Source organism: Moschus berezovskii, chromosome 11 (assembly GCF_049115385.1).
Source record: "Moschus berezovskii isolate FMDL1 chromosome 11, NW_MosBer_1.0, whole genome shotgun sequence".
NCBI lineage: Eukaryota > Metazoa > Chordata > Mammalia > Artiodactyla > Moschidae > Moschus > Moschus berezovskii.
The window spans coordinates 79,003,293-79,028,275 of NC_142470.1; the positions used below are offsets into that span (position 1 = coordinate 79,003,293).

Sequence of the window (24,983 nt, forward strand, 5' to 3'; positions counted from 1 at the left end):
ATGATATGGAAGCAACTAAGCCCTTGTGTCACATCGACAGAGCCTGTGTTCTAAAGCCCAGAAGCCACAACAATTGAGCCCATATGCCTTCACCCACTGAAGGCCATGTGCCCTAGAGCCTGTGCTCCACAACAAGAGAAGCCATTGCAATGAGAAGTCTGCATACCACAGCCAGAGAGTAGCCCCTGCTCTCTGCAACTAGAGAAAGCCCGTGCAGCAACAAAGACTCAGCATAGCCAAAAATAAATAAATAAAATAATTTTTTTTTAAATATGAAAATGGTTAGATCTCACAGTAAAACATAACTTATGCAAAAATTCATCACAGTTCTTCAATAAGTTGAATTAACTTTATCACTCAGAACAATATTCTTAGAAATTAAATAGTGTTAGTACCTCACCACCACCTAGCCGAGTAGAGTTCCTATCAATGCCTGCTGCTGCTGCTAAGTCACTTCAGTCGTGTCCGACTCTGTGTGACCCCACAGACGGCAGCCTACTAGGCTTCCCCATCCCTGGGATTCTCCAGGCAGGAACACTGGAATGGGTTGCCATTTCCTTCTCCAATGTATGAAAGTGAAAAGTGAAAGTGAAGTCGTTCAGTCGTGTCCAACTCTTATTGACCCCATGGACTGCAGCCTACCAGGCTCCTCTGTCCATGGGATTTCCCAGGCAAGAGTACTGGAGTGACCTTCTCCTATCAATGCCTGCAGGGAGCAAGAAAAGATAAAGAGTGCCTGTCTTTAACTCCCAGACCTCAAATCTAGAAGTCAAAGACAACAAATCATCTGAACAATTACTGAATAGCAACTCTCTAGTAGGCACTGCAGTACCTGGATTACCTTATTTAGCTCTCACAACAAGTCTGGGAAGTAGCTAGTTAATATCACAATTTTAATGATGAGACAACTGAGACTTCAGAGATTTAAAAATTTGCCCACAGCTATACAGTCTTTCACAAAGTCTAAAAATAAGGTAATCAAAGAAGAATGTACTGCCTTGAGCCTTCATGAAAACACAGTCTGATTAGCTGGACCCTGCAGCCATGAAATTAAAAGACGCTTGCTCCTTGGAAGGAAAGTTATGACCAACCTTGATAGTATATTAAAAAGCAGAGACATTACTTTGCCAACCAAGGTCCGTCTAGTCAAGGCTATGGTTTTTCCCGTGGTCATGTATGGATGTGAGAGTTGGACTGTGAAGAAAGCTGATCGCCGAAGAATCGATGCTTTTGAACTGCGGTGTTGGAGAAGACTCTTGAGAGTCCCTTATACTGCAAGGAGATCCAACCAGTCCATTCTAAAGGAGATCAATCCTGGGTGTTCATTGGAGGGACTGATGCTAAAGCTGAAACCGCAATACTTTGGCCACCTCATGCGGCGAGTTGACTCACTGGAAAAGACTCTGATGCTGGGAAAGGTTGGGGGCGGGAGGAGAAGGGGACGACGGAGAATGAGATGGCTGGATGGCATCACCGACTCTGTGGACATGAGTTTGAGTGAACTCCGGGAGTTGGTGATGGACAGGGAGGCTTGGCGTGCTGTGATTCATGGGGTCGCGGAGAGTCGGACACGACTGAGCGACTGAACTGAACTGTTCACATCCCATTGGCAGAGGCAGTCCAACAGTGAAGATGTGAGCTATCAAACTATTATGGCTTGATACTATTAAGAAATAATTTGCTTGTTTCCCACAGGAGTCTTCAGTAACTTTGCGTAGCATGAAATCAATTCCCCTGACCAAAATAAGTTTCTGGATCTGCAACTGCTACGGAATAGACACCAGACTGTCCAAGTTAAGGTCATTCTCTGGGGTCTGATATAAATGGTACCTCCCTGGAAGACATGTCTAGTTCTTTATTCATTAACCACAACATTCCTTTGTCTCTTCTTTGGTATATTAACTTTCTCCACTGGATTTCTAGCATGTTCTATATATAGCAAAAAATGTGAAGCTGAGCCACTAGAGTGAGTTCCTAAAGAGAACCAGGTCCATACACTTTAAGATGCCAGGACTGAGAGAGCAAATGGAGTATTTTATTGAGAAAAGTAAAGAGTATAACTTCTTTTTTATACCATAAGGGTATCCACATCTGCAAGGAGATGCACAATAACAGGTGGCTGAGAAAGCAAGACAAAAATTAAAAAAAAAAAAGGAGGAAAGAAAGTGGTATTAATCTCTTCAAGTGTACAAAGCAGTGCTTGATAGAAACCCACAATTTTAAACTATGAAACATGGGAGACTGCCTTAAAATAGAAAAAGCTAGGATATATATTATACATATAATGTAAGAATAAATAAATGTTTCACTAAATCTATACTGATAAAGCTCAAGTTAAAGTATGTGCAAAAGTGGAAAACAGGCATGATTAAGATGAGAAAAACTACAATCACTTAAATCCTTCTGCCCTTATCCTCCCATTCATTTTATCAGAATTTTAAAAATTAAGTTTTTTGTATAAGTGAACATAGCACATGCTTCTTGTAGAAAAATGTGAAAAATATTAAATAAGAGATAATTGGAAAATAACCTATAACTTAACTGCTTAAAGTTAGGATTTTATATTCTTTTAGATAACTATTTCCTTTATAAGAAACTCAAAAGTATCTTAGTTTTTTAATTTACTATATTTTCAATATTTTCTTATACTTAAATATCTTAGAGTTCATGATTTTTGTCACCTGCAATTTTTCCTTTTAAGTATGTTAAAAACAAATTTAAATGTAATTTACAATGGTTTTATGGTATTTGGTTATGTGGCTGTAGCATAATTTAATCATTTAAGAGGCTTCTAATTTTTAAACTTTATAAATAACATGGAAATGAATAATGCACACACTCATATATACATATACATCTCATATTTCATTAGAATAAACTGCTAGAAATGGAATCGGGGGCAAAGGATATATATTGCCAAACTGCCACTGTAATCAACTGAATGTTTGTGTCTCCCCAAAATTCATATATTGAAATCTAATACCCAGTGTGATCATATTCGGAAGTGGAGCCTTTGGGAGGTAATTAGATCACAAGGATGGAGCCCTCAAGAATGGGATTAGTACCCTATAAGCAGCAGTCAAAGAGCTAGTTAGCTCTGTTTCTTCCATGTAAAGATACAGGAAGTCTGCAGTCTGCAACTCTGAAAAGGGCATCACCAGAACCCAGCCGTGCTAGCACCCAATCCTGAACTTCAAGACTTCAAAACTGTAAGAAATAAACTCTGTTGTTTATAAGTCACCTGTTATTCATAATACCATAAGTTTATAGTATTTGTTACAGAAGCTTGGGCTAATATAGCCATTTAGAAACTTGTATCAATTCACGCTCCTAAAACAGCAAGTATTTGCCAACACTTGATTTTTTTTTTTTTAATATGAGAGACCTATTGAAGCATGCTGACTATGATGTAATGACTCTAACCTCTTGGGGTTTCTCCCATTATCTTATTTCATAACCTTAGAGAAAAATCTTTTATGAAGTATCTCTTGTAGTAAATAAGTATTTAGCTGTGGCTGAGCCATTCTTCCACTGTTGCTTCTGCTTAATAAATTTACCCTTGTTAATTAAAGTGCTTTTAATTAAAAATAGTATGAATTGCATAAATCTACCTTAAAAATTATTTTTCCATGTGCATATTTGCAATAAGATATCTGAAATGATTAAAGGTAACCATGGTAACCTCCTTTTGGGATATTAAGCTTTCTTCCTTTCTTTTGAACTTTCTTCTTTATAGCTCTCAGTATGGCTTGAAAATTAAAATATGATGATACGCTGCAGCAAAAGTTACAAAGGTTTTTAGGGAATTCCCTGGTAGTCCAGTGGTGAGAACTCTGCACTTTCACTGCTAAGGGCCTGAGTTTGACCCCTGCAGTGTACTAAGATTCCAAAAGCCACACACCAAAAAAGTTTTTAAAAAGAAAAATCAAAATGAAATTTTACATTTCCATTTCCAGTTATGATGGAATAACTGATACAGGGCTAGACCTCCTGCTGTGAAAAACCATCAAACTGAGCAATACATATTAAGTATTATTTTCAGATGTTGGACAACAGGCAGCATCAGACTGCGATTCTTCAGAGGAGGGAAACAAAGACTCATGAACACCCTGGTTTTCTGTATGTACGTGGTAAGGGAAACCTCCAAAGAACAGAGATCTCACTGAGTTGAAAAAATAGAACTTCATGTTTGAGGCTACTGAAGTCACTGGAATTTAAAGAAAATACAAGAAAGAAGGGAGTTGTGGTGAGAAAATATTTCAAAATCCTGTAGAGAGATCTCCTAATTCTTTGCCAAGACTAAGCTGAATATGCACAAGGCAAGACTCCATGAGGCCAAACAACAAAATCTAGGGAAAACAGCTATGGCGCACGCGCTGAACCTGGGAGACATTCAAATTCCTGGCAGCTGGAGAGGGGGGACCTCAATGAATGTCACATGCATTTGGTAGGGATCTCAGAAAGGCCATGCCTTGGTATTAGGGCCGAGCTAGTCCTAGAGTAAATAAAATAGCTGAAAACCAAAGATAAAGAGAAAATCTTTAAAGCAGCCAGAGGAGGGGGAAAAAGACATATTACATCAAATGAACAATAGTAAGAATGACCACTAACTTATCAGAGACAACTTAAGGGGGTAATGAAATGATGGTTTTATAATGCTACAAGAAAAAAAAAAAAGCTGCCAATTTAAAATTCTACATCCAGCATAAATATCCTTCACAGATGAAGGCAAAAGGGACCAACAAAGTCCGGAATTGTCCTCCTGACACAAACAAGCAGACAACTAGACAAAACATAAATCAACTATTTTCAGACACTAGGTAACAGGCAGTATGGAAATATGACCTCTGAAAGAAGGGAAACAAATGAGGTCAACCCAAAAACTGCCCTAGTTTTCTGTTTGGAACAACAACAAAAGGAGGGGGAACCCAAACAGAGTCAACAGTCTCACCAAGTTAAGGTCACAGAGCTCAGAATTTATGGAGTCTAAGATGGGTAGGATTTGCACGGCATATGGTCATAAAGCTAGAAACTAAACAGAAACCCTCAACAATCTACAGAAGAGGCCTCTGAGTTTCTGGCTAAACACTAATATGCATATGTGTGTTATGCAAATCTATGAGACTCTCAGAGGAAAACTTCTAAGAAAAAAACAAATATTAGGGAGCTCTAACAACTCCCAGCGGAGAAGGCAATGGCAAGCCACTCCAGTACTCTTGCCTAGAAAATCCCATGGATGGAGGAGCCTGGTAGGCTGCAGTCCGTGGGGTCGCTAGGGGTCGGACACGACTGAGCGACTTTACTTTCACTTTTCACTTTCACACATTGGAGAAGGAAATGGCAACCCACTCCAGTGTTCTTGCCTGGAGAATCCCAGGGACAGCGGAGCCTATGGGGTCACACAGAGTCGGACACGACTGAAGTGACTTAGCAGCAACAACTCCCAGAGTTCACACAGGGCCAGGATCATTCCATTTCCACCAGCTAGGATGAATAAACCTTGATGAACACATAAGGCAATCAAGTGAGACACAAGAAGGAACATGCCTCAGTAATGGGCCCAAACTAGCCCTAAACTAAAAGCTATTCTAGAACTGCCCAAAACCAAAACCCAAAAAAACAAAATTCAAAAGATCAAGCTGATCCACAAAGTAACTGCCTGCCAGAATTAAACTTAATACTCAAAAAAGGAAAATAGAAAAAAACAAATATTCAACACTATAATCCCATAAGAAATTACCAAATGTATGAAAAAATAAGAAACGGTCATCTATAATCAGGATCCAGGAGTGGCAGGGATAAAGAGAATTTTAATAAAAGGACTTCACAATAGCTATTAGAAAAGAGTTCAAAGGCTTAAAGGAAAACACAGACATAATAAAAACAAAAACCTTAACAGAAAAGTGGAAATTATTTTTAAAAGATCAATGGTAATTCTAGAATTATATTTAAAGTAAAGTATATCTGACAGAAGAATTTAACTGGATGGGTATATCAGTATGTTAGACAAAGGAGAATTTTTAAAAATCTGTGTCCTTGAAGACTGGTTAACATAAACCTTTTACAATGAAAAAAAGAAAAACGATTGGAAGAAAAATGAAAAGAGCTTCAGTGATCCTGTGAATATTAAGTGGCTAAATGAACATATGTAGGACTGCAGTCTTAGGAGAAAAGAAATACTTGGGAACTTAAAAATCTGAAGTTAGATGGCTAAAAATTTTACAAACATGGTGAAAACAATATACCCACAGGTCTAAAAGTTCAATAAACTGCAAGAATAAACACAAAACCACACCAAGGAACATCATAATCAAGTTGCTGAAAACCAGTGATAAAGAGAAAAATCATAAAACCAGCCAAACGGAAAACATACACTACATATAGGGAAACAAACATAAAAATCACCACAGAATTCCTATCAGAAATTATCCAAATGAGAGGATAGGAAAATAACATCTTTAAGGTACTAAAAGAGGGGAAAATCCTAAAAGCCTAGAATTCTGTAACTATTAATACTAACAATAACTTCCAAAACTGAAGGCAAAATGAGAGGAAGTCAGAGGAGAGAGGGAAAGAGAGAATGTTGCACTAAAGGAAATGTAACAAAGTTTTTCAAACAAAAGGAAAACACTAGATACAAACTCAAATCCACATAAAGAAATGATTAAAATGAGAGAAATATGAAAGACATTTTTCTCATCTATAATGTTCTAAAAGGTACAACTGCCTAAAAAAAGCAAAAAAAACAGCAACAGGGTTAAAGCACACATATCAAAATGTATAACAAAAATGCACAAAAGATGGGAAGGAGAAGCTGGAAGTGTAATATTACGTATGATTCTTACTTATGAAGTGGCATGATACTATTTGATGGCAGTCCTTAAGTATAAGGGCTACCACTAAAAAATTTTAAGGAAAATGTTATAAACCAATAGAAAAAATAAAACGGAACCATAAAAAATAACCCATCCAAACGAAGACAAGGACATCAAGGAAAAAAAAGAATGAATAGTAAACAAATAGTACATGATCCATTTTAATCCAGCCTTATCAATAATTACATTCAGTGTAAACGGTCTAAGGTAGTTGTTGGCAATCTTTCTCTATGAAGAAGCAGAAAATATGCTTCGGTCTCTGTCCCAACTACCTAACCTTGCCACCCATAGCACAACAGCAACTCCAAGCAATGGGTAAATGAATGAGCGTGATTATGTTCCAATAAAACTTTATTTACATAAACAGGTAGCAGAGTTTGATCTGACAGCCAAACTTCACCAACTCCTGGTCTAAACACACCAAAATTTTTTTTTTTTAATTTCTAAAAAAGAATTTTATTAAAAAAGCACAAATGCAAAGAAATGAACAGAGGAAAATTTATGCGTCGAACCTGGACTGGTCACTTATGATAATATACATGCTACAATTCCATTCTCCCCAATCATTCCACCTTCACCCTCTCCCACAGAGTCCCAAAGACTGTTCTAAATGCCTATGTCTCTTTTGCAGTCTCTTATACAGGACATGGAAGCAACCTAGATGTCCATCTGCAGATGAATGGATAAGAAAGCTTTGGTACATATACACAATGGAGTATTTCTCAGCCATCAAAAAGAATGCATTTGAATCAGTTTTAATGAGGTGGATGAAATTGGAGCCAATTATACAGTGAAGTAAGCCAGAAAGAAGAACATCAATACTGTGTATTAACGCATATATATGGAATTTAGAAAAATGGTAACCTGAACCCTGTATAAGAGATTGCAAAAAATAAACACACCAAATTAAAAGAGACATTATCAGACTGGATTTTAAAAGTTAGATGCAACTACAAACTGTTTACAAGAAACCTACTTTGAATATAATGATACAGATAGGTTAAAAGCTTTTAAAAGGATGGAAAAAAATATACCATGCAACAATGGTAAATATACCATTAATCAAAAGAACACAGAAACTTCAGAACAAGGGAAACTACCAGGAATAAAAAAGGACATTTCATGATGACATGGAGGCCAATTCATTAACAAGGCTTGACAATCCTAAATATGTATGCACCTAAGAGTGCTGTAACAATGCTTGAAACACGAAACAAAATCTGATAGAACTGAAAAGAGAAGCAGAGAAGTCCAAAATTGTAGGTGAAAACCTCAGCTCTGCTCTCAGTAACTGATAGAACAAGCAGGCAAAAAACTGGTAAAAATTTAAGAAGATTACAAAGACCAAGCTAACCTAATTGACATTTAGAGAATATTCCACACAGCAATAGGAGAATACACATTCTTCTCAAATACACATTGAACATTCACCAAAATATACCATCTGTTGGGCCATAAAGTAATAAAAAAGCCTGAGTTGCCTGGAATTATTAAGTTTGTTCTATAATCATAATGGCATTAAATATAAACATAGTAACAAAATAGCTGAAAAATTCCAAATATTGGGAAATTATTTGACAAAACTCTTTGAAACAACCCACGGGTCAAAGAAAAATTATAAGAGAAATTAGGAACTATTTTGAATGTAATGGTAATGAAAATTTATGGCTTTAAATGTCAATCATTTTTCAAAAAATTAAAAATCAATGATTTAAGTTTTCACTTTAAAAGCTAGAAAATGTCGAGCAAACCAAAACCAAAGCATAGAGGAAGTAAGGAGTTAGCAAAAGATAAAAAAAATTTAAATCATGAAATAGAAAACAGATAAATCACAGAGCAAATCAACAAAACCAAAAGTTGATTATTGCAAAGGACTGATACCCCCTAGCTAGAGTAATCAGGAGGGAAAAGAAAATAAATCCAATAACCAGGAATGAAAGAGAGAACACCAGTACATATCTTACATTAAAAGAAAATATGGTTTCATAAAATGTGTAATTTATTTTTCAAGCTGATAAATTTGACAAGTTAGATGAAGCAAATTCCGCAAAAGACACAAATTACCAAAACAGACACCAAAAGATATAGAAAATCTGAAGAGTCTTAGACCTATCCCTTTAAAAATCAAATCCTTAATTAAGAACCTTTCTACAAAGAAAACTCCCAGGTCCAGATGGATTCACTGATGAGGTCTATCAAACACTTAAGGAAGACTATCAATTGTACCCAAACTGTTCCCTTAAAAAGAGGATGAGGGACTGCTGCTGGTAGTAGTATAAATTGGGAAACCCACCTTGGAAACTGTTCTGTTAGTTTCTCATGTTAAACACACCTATCCCATACACCTAGCAATTCCACTTCTAGGTATTCCAAAAGTAAGGAATACATGTGTCACAGAAAGCCTGTATGGGTATGTTCAAAGCAGTTTTCCTCATAACAGTTGAAAACTGCAACAACGCTTTCTTCCATAATAATAAACCACAGTATATCCATCCAATGAAACACTGATCAGCTAACTGAAAGGAATTACTATTACATGTATCACACTGTTACATGTATCAGGATGAATCTATATTTCAAACAAGAGCTTGATATAATTTTTATGCCCAGGAAAGTTTGAGAACTACCGGTACAGAAGTACATAATACAAAAACAAAAAGAAAATATAAGGAATCTGGATGGTATATAAATTAATCACTGCCACATACATCATAATTACATCATAACTACATCATAACTTATATATAACAGTTGTCATCATACATAATTGTTTAATTGCTATTTAAATCATGTTATAATGCCCCTCTGTTCACATTCAACTTTCTACTTATGTACTTTAAGGAGTACTAACTCCAAATTTTAGTTTTCAGTCATTTAACACTATTTTCTCATGAACCACATCCAAAACTGTGCATTTTAGATAAAGAATCCTGTTCACCAGTTCCTTTGCTTTTCTTAAAGTTCTACCTTCTTGGTACATACTGTTTTCCCTAGCTCTTTAATAGTGTTATTCTTACTTTTTGCTGCACAGCCTTGTCTTGCTACCTCCTTTAAAACTGAACCAAAAACTCATCTTTTCCACTAAGTACTAAACCACCTTAGATTCTTTCCAAATTCCCTCAGCACTTGAAGACCTAGCTCCTAATAGATGTATTTATTTTACTGAATTTGGACATCTCTTCTTAATGACTCACCAACTCCATCCCCTGGATTAGAGAGTAGAACCTTGGGGGAGAACTGAAAAGATAATAGTCCTCTTCAAGGCTCTTTCTCTTGTGCTGTTTTTACTTTTCCCTCTTAAGAGTGCCATTCTATTGCCAGAGCCTTGAGCTCCATAGGACTGGAAAAGTAGGAAACAGGTAAGATGGTTAATTAGAGCTGCTCTGGGCGAGATTTTAAAGGTAAAAAAAGCCTTTGGGCTTCAGTATCTGTTCAGACAACCCCGCCAGCTCAAGGAAGCAAACAGGATTCCAAAAAGAGACTAAAGTGAAGAATAAGGAAGTGCATTTGTCTATGAATTCCCTGTTATGCTGGATGGCCAGACAGGATGTGGTACACTATTTCAAGGACACTAAAATATTTCTGGCTTGCTGGCAGTAAATATTTCTATGTATTCTTTGTAAGGCTACGTGGTGGGTGTTTGACTAGAGGTGGGCGAAATTTCAAACAAATATTTTTAAATGTCTATATTTTTGAGCATAGTGTTAACAATGGCAGTTACTTTTTGTTCTGCATGCATTATTATTTAGGAATTATGGTCATTACTTTTCTAATTTCAAAACTTTCAACTACAAACTTTATACCCTCCAAATCATATCTATAAACCTGACCATGCTCCTGAGCTAGGCCCATTATTTCCAACTGATCACTTATTACCTATCTGAAGAGCATAACTACTTATCTGAAAGCAAACTCAGCTTCCCTTCTCTAACTTGCACATATTATTCTACCGCCAAGTCAGGAACCTCAGACACTTCCTTAAACTTCAAACACAAACCAAGTCTGGAGGAGTTAAAACTCCTATGGATCACTGAAATCAATGCTCTTGTTTCTATCCCTACTCAGTTCAGTTCAGTTCAGCCGCTCAGTCGTGTCCGACTCTCTGCGACCCCATGAATCACAGCACGCCAGGTCTCCCTGTCCATCACCAACTCCCGGAGTTCACTCAAACTCATGTCCATAGAGTCGGTGATGCCACCCAGCAATCTCATTCTCTGTCGTCCCCTTCTCCTCCCGCCCCCAACCTTTCCCAGCATCAGAGTCTTTTCCAGTGAGTCAACTCGTCGCATGAGGTGGCCAAAGTATTGCAGTTTCAGCTTTAAGCATCAGTCCCTCCAATGAACACCCAGGATTGATCTCCTTTAGAATGGACTGGTTGGATCTCCTTGCAGTACAAGGGACTCTCTATCCCTACTACAAATTCCTTAATTCAGACCATCATAATCTCATTCCTGAATGAGAATTATAGAGCCTTATATGGCATCTTTGACTGTGACTTGCCTACCAGAGGCCAGAGAAAATACCTCATTCACTCACTCTACTGGATGTATTGTTGTTGGTTGTTTAGTTGCTAAGTCGGGTCTGACTCCTGTGGTCCCACAGACTGTATAGCCTGCCAGGCTCAGGAGTGGGTTGGCATTTCCTTCTTCAGGGGATCTCCCCAACCCAGGATCAAGTTTGATCCTGCACTGCAGGTGGATTCTTTACCACTGAGCTACTAGGGCAGCATTACTGGTGAATAAATGTCTCCATTACCTGCTCCTCTAGGCTGCTCTCTTTATTACACCTATAACTGTTTTTAAAAGACCAAACTATTTTTTTATCACTTCCTCATCTATAAAAGAAAACAAAAACCCTAACTTGTACTATTGCATTTTGTTCCCATTCTATGTTGGTTCTAGTCTGATTCCCTAATTTTCTTTTGCACTTATTCTGACAGACTAAACTTCACCCTTTTCCTTAAACACACTATGCCTTTTATTTTTAATAATCTAGAATAAACAATAACTCAGTCCAGCTTATTTTGTTTTTATGAGCACCCTTATACAATTTAAAGCCATTAGCCTAACCTATATAGAAGCAGAGAAACAGACAACACAGTCAACTCTCAATTAGCCTATTTTCATAGCCCTATTAACATGGTCAATGCAGACTACCTGCTGAGCTACTTCCTTATGATAAGTTACGGTGAAAAAGTCCTCAGTTAACAGATGCATTACTCTCCTTTTGATCAACTGGCACAAAGAGAACTACGGCTCAATCTTCTTCACATTCATTCACTTCCTTTCTTTCATCTTGAGCATCTTCCTTCACCACTTCTGCTGTTTCTCCTCCTGTACTTTTCTCTTCCTACTTAAAGTTTTCACAGCATCCTTTTCAAAAGAATCAGTATTCCTCTATCACTTTTACTGATAGAACAGTTAAAATTTTACAAAGTACTTTCACATTTACTTACTCACTTGGTTCTCAGAACCTCATTTTTTGAGGGTGCCAAAATCAATTAATACAAAATACGCGTAACAGTTTATACACGATAGATGTCATCCTTATAAGTGAAATAAAAAATATTTTCTTACACTGTAACTCACATTTAAAGAAACTACAATTTCTCTCTTCACCTTCTCATCTCTTAAAACACAGTTCAAGCCTTCTCCTACTTCCATTGCAGGAAAATTAATGCCTGTTTCAATGTTACCCAAATGTTTTCACACCCCTCTTTCAGACCACTAGGAGAACCCAGGTCTCTGGACTCCTACGCTGGTGTCTCTTCCACCCAAAAACTATTTGTTAATGTTTCCCTTAGTAATGCCCATTGATAATCCAGCATGTTATAAAGTCAACAGGAGAAACATTTTATGGCCAGCCAGCACTAAAACTATACAATACATTCTTTTTGTTTTTGTTGTTTAGTTGCTAAGTCATGCCCAACTCTTTGCGACTTCATGGACAGTAGCCTGCCAGGCTCCTCTGTCTATGGGATTTCCCAAGCAAGAATACTGGAGTGGGTTGCCATTTCCTTCTCCAGGAGATCTTTCCGACCCAGGGATTGAACCGCTGTCTCCTGCTTGGCAGGTGGATTCTTTACTACTGAGCCGCCTAAGAAACCCAAAACATCCCTAGTTTTCCTTAAAATTCAATAATTTAAGGAACATCTTAAGTCCTCTCAAAATATCTAGACACTGTCTCTTCTGGTAATGACATCCAAAGCTGCCACAGCAAAGGAGTACAACCACATTCCATAAACCCTAAATGATGCAAGTTTGAAGAGCTGCCCCCTAATATATCAGGAAATGTTTAGGATTCAGTTCAGTTCAGTCGCTCAGTCGTGTCTGACTCTTTGTGACCCCATGAATCACAGCACGCCAGGCCTCCCTGTCCATCACCAACTCCCGGAGTTCACTCAAACTCATGTCCATCGAGTTGGTGATGCCATCCAGCCATCTCATTCTCTGTCGTCCCCTTCTCCTCCCGCCCCCAATCCTTCCCAGCATCAGAGTCTTTAACAATAAAAAAATACCAGGGCCTCAGTCCCAATTCTACCACATACTGGCCAACTTGAGAAAGTTATTTAACTTCTCTGAACCAAACTTCCTCTTTGATAAAACTGAATGCTACCTACATTTCAAAACTGTTAAAACAGAATTAAACCAAAGCACGATGGCAAATCTCTTGGCCTGGAGCATAATAGTAAAAATGGTAACCCCTCGTGTAATTATTTTCATGTACAACAACATTCTTGTTTTCAGAACCTGGCCCCACAACACTCAACATGTTCCTCCTTGGACTTTGTGGCCAAGCAGTAACTATAGTAAACGCCTTCAAGGAAGTTATCGCCATGACTTTTGGATCCCCTTCCTGGGTCACAGCTCAGGCTATAAATATAATTTGGACTATCTCTCCTAAATGCATTATCTTGTTCTCTGCCACACAAAAACTCATTGAAGGATGTTCCAGTAGCTTCTTCTTGTTGGCTTGGCTTTTAACTGCTTGGAACGACACACGGAGTCAGCTGCAAATCTGGCAACTTTCAATGCCAGTATGTCTTTAAGCCATTTATAAAAATGTTAAATAAAATTAGTCCCAGCACCAATCATCTGAAGAGTAATAAGGATGGCCTACTTCCCATGTTAATAACCAAGGTCAAAGACTAAATAAATAATTAGATAAATTAGCTCCCCTTTGACTACACGCATATTTTAACTCTTAAAGTACTTGGATTTCTCCCAACAGGTTATATTTAATGTTTATAAGCTTATCCTTCAGCAGTTTTCCTGATACAAAGACACACCTAATACATAGAACCTAGGATCAATGCTAGGGCTAAACTCCTACCAAAGCCCAGTTTTATTCAACATTCTCTATCCAACCTCTAATTCTTAACTTTCTTCCTTTGACTACCTGCCACATATGCAGGCCTGAAGTTCAGTTCCCAAATCATTTTCATTCCATCATTTTATCTTTCACGTTCCATTTTAAGCCTGTGTATATATATAATTTAAATAAGCTTCTATCCTTTTCAATTGCTTGAAATACCACATATGAATACTTAATCACCACCTCTAACTGAAGACTTTGGCTCAGAATAGAAAGACTGGATATTATTCCTGTATGCATGCATGCATGCTTAGTCGCTCAGTCATGTTGAGCTCTTTGTGACTCCATGGACTGTAGCTCCACCAGGCTCCTCTGTCCACAGAATTCTCCAGGCTAGAATACTAGAATGGGCAGCCATTCCCCTTCTCCAGGGGATCTTCCCGACGCAGTGATCAAACTCCACCTCCCCAGTGTCCTGCCTTTCAGGAAGATTCTTTACCATCTGAACCACAAGGGAAGCTCTGTAGTTTTCCAATAAAATAAGGAAGTTATTATTTGAAGACAATCCCAGAGCAGATAAACCCATTTCAAAAATAACTGTTTCAAAATTATTTTCATCACTGCTTCTTCTAATTAGCTTTGATAAAGATACAGTAACTGTATGACATCTCACCAAAGGGAAGGTAAATTTAATTTTGATGTGAACCAGCATCATGTAAACCAGTAAAATGCTTGTATACTATTAGTGAACTTGCAGACATATATTCTCCCTATATGTATTAAGCAATCCTGTCACTATGGTTTCCTTCAGAGCATTCATCAGAATTTGTCACCTGCATGGAGAGTTGCTGTTGTTTAGCCGCTAAGTCATGTCCAACTCTTTGCAACCCCATGGACTGTAGACCACCAGGCTCCTCTGTCCATGGGATTTTTCAGGCAAGAATACTGGAGTGGGTTGCCATTTCCTTCTCCAGGGGACCTTCCTGACCCAGAAATCAAACCCATGTTTCCTGCACTGCAGGCAGATTCTTTACCACTGAGCCACCAGGGAAGACCAGGTGGAGACTAAAGACAGGTAACTTTCAGTTAAACTACTCAGATGCAAACTTACCCAACACCAATAGTCCAACTCAGCCAGTTACCCTTCAAGATTACTTCTGCTCTAACCAGATACAAAAGCCCTTTCCCCCCTTTAAAAGTAGGATAGCTGGATAACTCAGATGAAAATTTCATTAAGTTGGGCAAGGCAAATGATTTATATTTTCCCTGTCACTCTCTAACATCTACACTGAGGCTAAGAAAAGCAGTTTGCATGGTGTGTATCTACTCAGTCCAAATACCCATGAATTTTCAATATGACTAACAGGCAATTCACAACACCATCATTATTTTTAAATAAATGAAGAAAATCAACTTAATGAAAAACTGAATGGTTTGTTGTGTTTTTTTTTTATTATAGCATGGTATTTATGATATCTTTTGAAACCATATTTAACTAAATATTTTATTCACATAATTAGATTATACAATAGATGTGAAGAAAAGATCTGTTTGTCTTAGTTCTACGAAATTCCTAAAAGTATGTCATGAGGCCAAAAATGACCAACAAATTGTAGTAATTTCATAATCTTTATTATAATAATTTATCAAAAGAGGACTAGGGGTTGGTCACTCTCAAACAGTAAAATTATGTACCAATGAAAGGAAAAAAAAATGACTCTGGAAATTTTTGGTGACTCCATGTAACTCTTAGCCCTGCTGGTCAGCATTACTTCAGAGCCAAGGGATGACCCGTGTGTTTATCACCTGAAATACCACCAAAAGAATGCCTACCTGAGATCTAAAACAAAATAGTCAAAATCAAGTATTGGCATAATAAAAATGCTTTTGAGCTACAACTTATTTCTCATTTTAATCTCAAATGTGTAAAATAGGTTCAATTCAATGAAATTCTAAAAATAAGGGCAATTTAAAAATATTATGTGATATAACTTAAAAAATAATTGAAATTAATGTAAAAAAAAAAAAGGTATTAAAAAAAAGTAAGCTCCTGTGTGACTGCTTCCCTGGTGGCTCAGTGGTAAAGAACCCACTGCCAATGCAGGAGACGCGGATTCGATCCCTGGGTGGGGAAGATCCCTTGGAAAAGGAAATGGCAACCCACCCAAGTATTCTTGCCTGGGAAATCCCATGGACAGAGGAGCCTGGCCGACTACTGTTCATAGGGTCTCAACGAGTCAGACACGACTTAGCGACTAAACAACAACAACAAACAGAAGACAAGCTGCTATAACATCAACTGAAGAACCTGATGAGGACGAACTCCAAAATGTCTAGGAGAAAAAATCCACCAGTCACCATAAAACACATTTGCTAAACCACATGTTCTTGAGACTAGTGAGATCTGGGCTACAGCAAATCAAAAAGAATTAAATGCTATAAAATTGGAGCTAAACAAATTTTATCACTAAACCCTAACCGTTTAATTAATGAAATCATCAAAATATTCACTTAATAGAAAACAATGTTCAATGATTTTCTCATGGTTCCATTGGGAGAAGGGGGTTGCAAATAGTAAAAGACCTTACAGAGACCTGGTTTCCTCATCTAAGTTTAACAAGGAGGCCTGCACTGTATTTTCAGCAGAATATCTGCAAATCAATTGTTAACATTTTAATTCTAGAATAATGAAACTTCTACAAGGGTCTCCCAGTGACATTCGGAACAGCCACACTCACTCTAACTTGATAGATATATCTAACTCAAGTTCCAAGGTGAGCAGACTAATGACTAAAAATAAATAAATAAATAAAGGAGGGCATCATTTGCTCTAAGTGTTCCTTAAGCAGACTGTTATCTGATCGTGCATTTATCTAGGAAATTTGTCACTCTAACTTGATAGATATATCTAACTCAAGTTCCAAGGTGAGCAGACTAATGACTAAAAATAAATAAATAAATAAAGGAGGGCATCATTTGCTCTAAGTGTCCCTTAAAGCAGACTGTTATTTGATCATGCATTTATCTAGGAAATTTGTGTAGCCACAAAGTGACTTCGTTAATGGCAAGTAAACAATTGGACATTTAAGTGCTCATATATACCTAATGAACATTACAAATGATATCTCATATTTGTTGAACCTTTACTCTATACTTTCAATCCTCACCAATACCCCATGAGGGGGTATATTTACTAACCTCACTTTACATGTGAGGAAACTTAGGTACACAATGGTTAACGTAATTTGCCAGGGATCATGATGTTATTATACAAATCCAGTCTTTACTACAACTATGATCAAAATCATGTTTTTATAATTATGCAATTCTACTACTGTTCTTTTTAAAGGTACTGAAATCCATTTTAACAAAACCCCCACACTTATTTAAAATAATAACTTTTGTTTAATTTATTTTTAAAATATCTGAGCCTATTGAACTGAAAATTTTTAAGCAATTAAGTTTTAGCATACAAATTATAGAACACTACAATGGCAAGCCACTCCAGTACTCTTGCCTAGAAAATCCCATGGATGGAGGAGCCTGGTAGGCTGCAGTCCGTGAGGTCGCTAAGGGTTGGACAGGACTAAGCGACTTCACTTTCACTTTTCACTTTCACACATTGGAGAAGGAAATGGTAACCCACTCCAGTGTTCTTGCCTGGAGAATCTCAGGGATGGGGGAGCCTGGTGGGCTTCCGTCTGTGGGGTCACACAGAGTCGGACGCGACTGAAGTGACGCAGCAGCAGCAGCAGCAGCAGCCTACTCTAAGAAGTTCACCTAATATTTCAATCTAGATGACAATGAGAGGGAAATGTCAGCACTCGCACTAACAATGCTGCATACTGTTTTAAAATTTTCAATAAAAGCTCATCTTATTGTATATCATTTCACGTATAATAGTAGTCAACCCAAGTTTCCCCATCCTTAGAAGGGAACAACATCACCCATAATCCTAAAACCACTTATAGTGGGCACCAGAATGCTTTAGAAATAAACAGTGTGAACATGATAAAGTAGAAAAACCCTGCACTAGAGTCCAGAAACCTGCCCACCAATCGTGGCTCATCACTAGCTAGCATTTTAGACCCTTCCACTGGTCTGAGTCTCAGTCTCCTGATCTGCAAAATAATAATATCCAAATTCAACTCTTCCAGCTCTAAAAGAAACGTGACTCATACACATAAATCTTTTTTCCAAGCTTCCTATTCTCAATCTGCTTAGTTATTACCATTACTTTGCAAGCATTATGCATTATTTTTCCTTATTTTTACAATGGGAGAATAGCCAATTCTAAACAAAGCTAAGAGGAGAAAGCCTTTCTGACCACTAGTTTGCCATAAATGAGTCCGAAGGTGAATAATGTAGAAGCTATTATAATGTTAAAAGGTGTTAGGTTTCAATATTTTAGGCTACTGTTTTGTGTGCCAGTACATTCTCCCTAAGGACAAATAGTAAAATTCAAGGACAATAGGGAGAAAAAAATTTAATTTTCTATTATTTATTCAATAACTAAGAAGGTGCCAAGTGAATGTATTAACAATCTTTTGCAGAAATGTTTTCTCTGACAGATGAATGACATTTTACATTAAAGTGAAAATATGATCTACAAAATTTTCTTATGCTTAAATACTCCCTTAAAAAAAAGCTTTTATTTTATAAATTGTGATGAATCAGTAAGATATATGGTTTTGAAAAGATTAAAAATCTAGGTGTGAAATTCTTAGCTTCCTCTTCTAAGTGATATGAAGAACCTCTGTGGGCTGCCACAGAGGTGGATTCTGTGGACTAACCCTGGTATGAATTTTCTATGCTCTTAACTCATTTTCAAGAGTGTTATGCAAATACAAGATTATTAAACTAAGATTCAGACAATAAAATTCCCAACTGTTAGAAAAATCAACCTGATTTTCTTATTGCTTTCTAGAGCTGCTAGCCTACCAAACATCTTCCCAGTTCACAAAGTTAAAATATTCTAAACTTCTATAAAATTTATGGTTCAATTTTATATGACCTTGTAAAGAAACAATTAAAAACAAGGGCAAGAAAGCCCATGAATTACTTATTAATCTTATAGAATAAAAGTCATTAGCAAACTGTAATAATAGCACACATCGGTCTAAATGTTAAACTGGAAGGAAGTAATCTACTGCTATGGATGGAGAGACCAGAAGGAGGGATCTTCAGCAGATGGAGAAGCTGCTACAAGAGGTGCAGTTTGTGAATTTCAAGGTGCAGTTTGAGAATTTCCAGCAAAAATAATAACCGGTAAAACACCGTCGAACGCATACATACATTTTGGAAGGTAGCTGCCAAGGTCCACCTTTTGGTTGGAATGCCGAAAGAAAATGTCAAAAATCACCTCATGACTCCAATCCTCCAGCCTCTCAAAGTTCAGAACCAAGCCAAGATGAGTGCTTAAACTGTTTCTGAGCATCCTTCTTTAAATACAACGCCCTCTCCACAAAGTCACTTCGCCTCAGCTACTTGAATCTCCAAATCCCAGTACCAAAGAATCTTAGGACCCCAAGTAGTTGCAGAGGGTCTTCCAGCGCCCGCCTGAGCATCCCTTTCCACCTCGGGTTAAACTCCGGAGGTGCTCCAGCCACTTCCCCCATCCAAGTTTCCCAGCTCCCTCGCTCATCTCCCGGTGGACCTTCTCGTCGACCTTGAGGACCCCCCTGGATTGGAGCCTCAGAGCCCAGTATCTTGACGGGTGCCCTCTTCCATGCAGCGCGCGCAAATGCCCCAGAGTCTCTGGTGACCCCCGAGATTGGCCACGATCCTGATCATGAACGCCCTCCGACTAGCCTGGAGCGATCCCTCTCCCCTCAGGCGCCCCACATTCCTCCAACCAGAAAAATAATTCAACGAAATGCATCGAAAGCCTACCAAGCGCAAGCTCCCACTATGCGCCGCACGGTCTGCACCCGGCTCGCGGCCCGGGTCCGCCGTCCTCCGCCCGCCGTCCTCCTCCCGGCTGGAGGGCCGGCACTGCCTCCGCCGGGGATGTGGAGGCGCCGGCCGGAGACGGACTGCGCCCGGCGCGAGCACCTGGGGCCGGAGAGGCGGCAGCTAACGGCGGCGCGGGGGCCGGGGAGCGCTCACCAGCCAGGTCGGCCGCGGGGACACTCACCGGTCCGGGCGCGCGGGGCGGCTTCATCCAGGGGCACCTGCGGCCAGGCAGGACGGGCCCGGACGGCGCAGTCACCGAGAGCGAGTCCGCTGGCCAGCCCTCCGGTCCCGTCCGGCGCCCAGAGACTGCCCGAGCGAGCGCAGTCTCGCTTCCTCCGGACGGAGCCCGGGGACCCCAGCTCCGCCGGATGCCCCCTCCAGGCCCCCACCCCTTTCCCGGGCCGCCACCCCCTCTTCACCCTTTACCCCTCCCCCCACCCCCCAGCCCCCACCGGAATGGAAAATACCTCCCGGGGCGGGGGGCGGCGGCGGCACGCCTCTCTGAAGGGCAGCCTACCGTGACCAATAGCAGGCGGGGCTGTGGAGGGGCGGGATTCCTAGCGGCCAATCCGAAGGCGTGTAGGTGAAGGCCGAAGGAGGGAGGCTGGGAGCGAGAGTTGGGCGGCCCGGGAGTCAGGGAGGTCCGGCCGCTCGGGTACGCTCTGTGCGCGGCTGCCATTTTGGAGTCGGGCCGCTGCGACGGCGGCCGGGTCCGGCCCGGGTGGGGGGGGAAAGGGAGGAGCCAGTCAGATGGGAGATATGAGGTCACGTGGACTTGAGGGGCGGAGTAAAGCGGGCCCAAGGGGAGGGGTCGGCGGCGGCGAGTCACTGGGTCTGAGCAGGGTCACGTGGTCTGAGAAGGAGCAGCGGTGGGCTTGAGGGCCGAAGGTCAGCCTTTTAGTGGTAGGAGGAACGCTTTGTCCCTGGTTTCAACTCTGTTAGGGAAAAGGAAAGGAAAAATGTTGAATGGAGGCGTGAGTTCCTTGTTGGAAAATGTGAATGAGTCTCCCTAATTCCCTCCAGCAAGGAGCCTATTACTAAATTCCAAGATCCACGGGAACCTAGGCACTTCGTTTAATTCAAGTCATCCCATCCCTATTGCCAGCTGTCACAAACATGACTCAGATCGGATGGAGGGTTGTCTCCCACTTTTCGCTTGCAGTTTCGATGGAAGGGCCCCCCCCCGGCCCTAGAAATGGCTAAAAGGATGAAAGCATAGTTGAGGCAGTCTGACTCCAGGACAGGCCATCTGGACTTACAGAAACCTTGTCATTCACAAACTTACCGGTCACTTTTGTGTTACACATACCCATGGTCGTATTACAACACCTCCAAATAAAACAAACTATGAGACTCTGTTTGGCTTTCAGCCGTATTTCAATTCGTGCTTCCAGTACAGACTAAATTATGTTCCTTACTAATCCACCAAAAGTGCCCCTCTCAAGGCCACCAGTGACATCCATATGATCGAGTTCAAGGGTCACTTGTATAAAGTGATCTCTTTTACAGTAGTTTCTAAGGCCTCACCTCACTCCAGTTTCCCTAAGACCAAATCTCAGATTGTATTTCTTTTCAGTTAACCTTTCTAATTAATTGTGTTGGCTTTTTAAGAGAGTCCCAGAATCTAATCCTTAGTCCTCTCCTTAGTAGGTACAGAATCATTCTGCTGCACACTAAGGTGGTCTAACCATTCTGATGACTGAGTGTACCTTTAATGAGATTCCAATCCGCCTGTCTTAGTGCTTTTGGATGTTGCTAAGCTGCTATTGCTAAGTCGCTTCAGTCCTGTCCGACTCTGTGCGACCCCACAGATGGCAGCCGACCAGGCTTCACCATCCCTGGGACTCTACAGGCAAGAAAACTGGAGTGAGTTGCCATTTCCTTCTCCATGGATATCTTTTGGTTATCTCCACTTAAATCTGATCTTGACACATACAAACTGAAATACCCTAAGAAGTCCACAAAACCTGCTCCTCCCTCTTGTCTTTGATAACATCACCATTCATTCACTTAACCAAACCAGAACCTGGGAGCTATCCTCCAGGCTACTCCCTCCTTGCTGTAACACTTCTGTACCCCTTTGAGCTTTGTCCTGTTGATTATCTTTTCTAATTGTGTTTTCCTCTCAATTTCAACAGCTGTTGCCTCACCTGGGCCATTTATTCATTAGCCCAGTATTTACTAACCATTTTACAACGTGCCAGCCACTGTTTGAGGTGCTTAGGATATAGTGGTGAACAAAACTGACAAAGTTCCTGAATAGGGTGAAATAAAGCGTATATGAGTAAAGTAGAAAATTAATAATTTAGGGGGTGATACATACTATAAAGATCTCCCACCAAAAAACAGAGAAACATGCAAGAACCTCCCAAAGTTGTTGCCCAGCTCTTCACCTCAGTCTCCCCCTCCATCCCGCTCCCCCAGCCTCCCCACCCTGCTTAGTATCTTCTCATCCTTCCTTCTTGTTCTCAAAGAAAAGATGGCCCTGATTGTTTCATCTGGAGCGGTTTTACTTCCTTTCATCTGTGAGGACTTCCCTCTATCTTTTTGTTAGGTTTGCCTCAATACCAATCCCCTAGCTAGGAGATAAGCTACATTGAGGGCAGGGGTCACACTTTATATATCTTTGGGCCTCCACAGTGTCTTGGCTCAGAATAGGTACTCACAAAATGCATATTGAAATGAACTGCTGAGATCTCCTGACCCCTGAAGCAGGCTGCCACAAAAGCATCTTGAGCCCAATCAGAATGGAAGGTCAGTGAGCTCATCTATTAGAGTGTAGAGGCTGTGATGCCTCCTGGCAGGGTGCAGGGTAATAAATGAATGAGATTACCTCTGTTGGTTCCTTCCAGACCTGGGATTCCATGATGCTGTGTCCCATGTGGGGCAGGAGCTGCATCATAAACACTACTTTACTTGACAGTGCCAAGTACATGTGGGCAATTTAAAAGTACTGTTTGTTTCTGATGAGGAGCTTCAAACCCAGAGCACTCTGGGTAAATTGCCACGAGAGGCTCTGCAGGAGAAGGGTTGCAGTTGCCACTTGACTCTATTTCCAGGCCCTCGGGTGTTGCACCCCAACAGGGAGTGAGAGTTGCCAGTTCCGTCATAGTCACTGTAATTAAACCCAAGTTCTGGCAAAGGGCAGTGCTTAATTATGAAGTACTATTATGGTTTTTATCATTATTAGGCACCCAGCTGCCCAGCCCAGAAAACCACAGTAGTAAAACATGGAGAAGCCAAGCTCCTCTCCCAGCTGGCATGAATCAATACCAGGTGTATTGGCACACAGTCCTGCAGCTCTACTCATCAAGATGAAACCTTCTGTCCCCTCTTCTTGGCAAGATAAAATTTTAAATGAATGAAAAGAGGAAATGTAAAGAAAGACCTTTGCCACCTCCTCTAAATGGAGTTGCATTTTTTCTGTGTCCCCAGAATGATCTCTTCTCATCTACATATTTATTGTGTAAATCTTTTTCAACTTTATCCTTGACCTGCCAGCTTTCTAAGCATCATTCACCCATGTCTCTGGAGGATGTATTAGTTAGGGTGGGAGTGCAGAGTGCAGGGAAGAGTGCTTTTACTTTCAAGAAACTTATAATACAGACTCAATAATTCAGAAAGTATAGTCAGGCTTGACAAGGCATCTGCCTTTTATTGAGTGCCTACTCAATGCCATACTTGGCATTTTCACATATGCTAACTGACTTGATCCACACCACCCTTCAAGGTGCCTCTTATAATCCTTATTTTCTTCAAGATCTCAAAGACTTAGTGACAGAACTGAGATTCCAACATAAATGTACAAATTTGGTGACTGTATATTCATGGTAGATGTGTTCACACTGGGTGGTGAATACAGGTATCAGACACCTCCTCCTCCTGTCAAATTAAGCATGGTTTTTTGAACAAAGTAAATTTTAAGCTGAACATTGAAAGAACAATTCAGAAGTGATGCTGAGGGAATGGTGCCAAACAAGGAGGCCAAACTGGCCCTAAGCCTGAAATTAATCAATATGGAAAGATTTCTTGTTCAGCAGTGAGTCATATTGTATTCTTCAAGTACCTTTATTATCTCAGCTCTTCCAAATAGGGAAGTCAACCCAGGTGGTACAAGGGTGGGCTGAGGATGAAAGAGGGTGTTTTGGGGAGGGAATAAGTTTTTGAATGGAGGACTCCCAAATGGCCCGTAAACTGGCACCTCAGGCACTGGCTTCTGGAACCAGTGAAACAATGGAAGCTTTCCTTGCTGCCTATCAATTGTTTTTAACTGATGTGTGTAGAACAGTTTCTCATTCCCTTCTTTCTTATAAACAATTAACAGTTTTAAAAAACAATTTAGCAGTATGTTATACAAGGCAGTTCACTTTTATTTTTAGCAGTTTTTTTTTAAGGAATTCAAGATTATATAAAATGAACCCATTTACAGTGCACCATTTGATCTGTTTTGAGACGTGTATACCCTTGTAATCACTATCATAATCATGAAATAGAACATTTACATCACCCCCAAAAGTTCCCTTGTGCCTCTTTCACAGCAGAAATTTTAATACAATTTATATTTTGATTACTCCAAAGTCTAGTCTCTAACTTCAACCTTGCTTTCAAATTCTAGACCCATATTTATAGCCATCTACTTGACATATCTGGGCTTCCAAGGTGACACTAGTGGTAAAAGAAACTACGTGCCAATGCAGGAGCCGGAAGAGATGTGGATTCAATCCCTGGATTGGGAAAATACCCTAGAGGAGGGCGTGGCAACCCACTCCAATATTCTTTCCTGGAGAATCCCATAGACAGAGGAGGCCGGCAGGCTCCTCAAATCAAATAGGACTAAAA

At 39.9% G+C, this 24,983-nt stretch overlaps 1 protein-coding gene across 5 annotated transcripts in view; it reads right to left on the reverse strand.

Moving 5' to 3' along the window:
* SOCS5 (suppressor of cytokine signaling 5) overlaps positions 1-20,850 on the reverse strand; it is a 118,852-nt gene extending 98,002 nt beyond the window's left edge. The window contains exon 1 of one of the 5 annotated variants that reach the window (XR_016038597.1): positions 20,326-20,583. The gene's annotated coding sequence lies outside the window, so the exon portion shown is untranslated. Of the gene's footprint in view, positions 1-19,484; positions 20,222-20,325; positions 20,584-20,611 lie in introns of those variants that run through there. The other 4 variants (XM_055399414.2, XM_055399415.2, XM_055399413.2 and 1 more) reach the window with 4 other exon arrangements.
* Between the last annotated feature and the right edge of the window lie 4,133 nt (positions 20,851-24,983).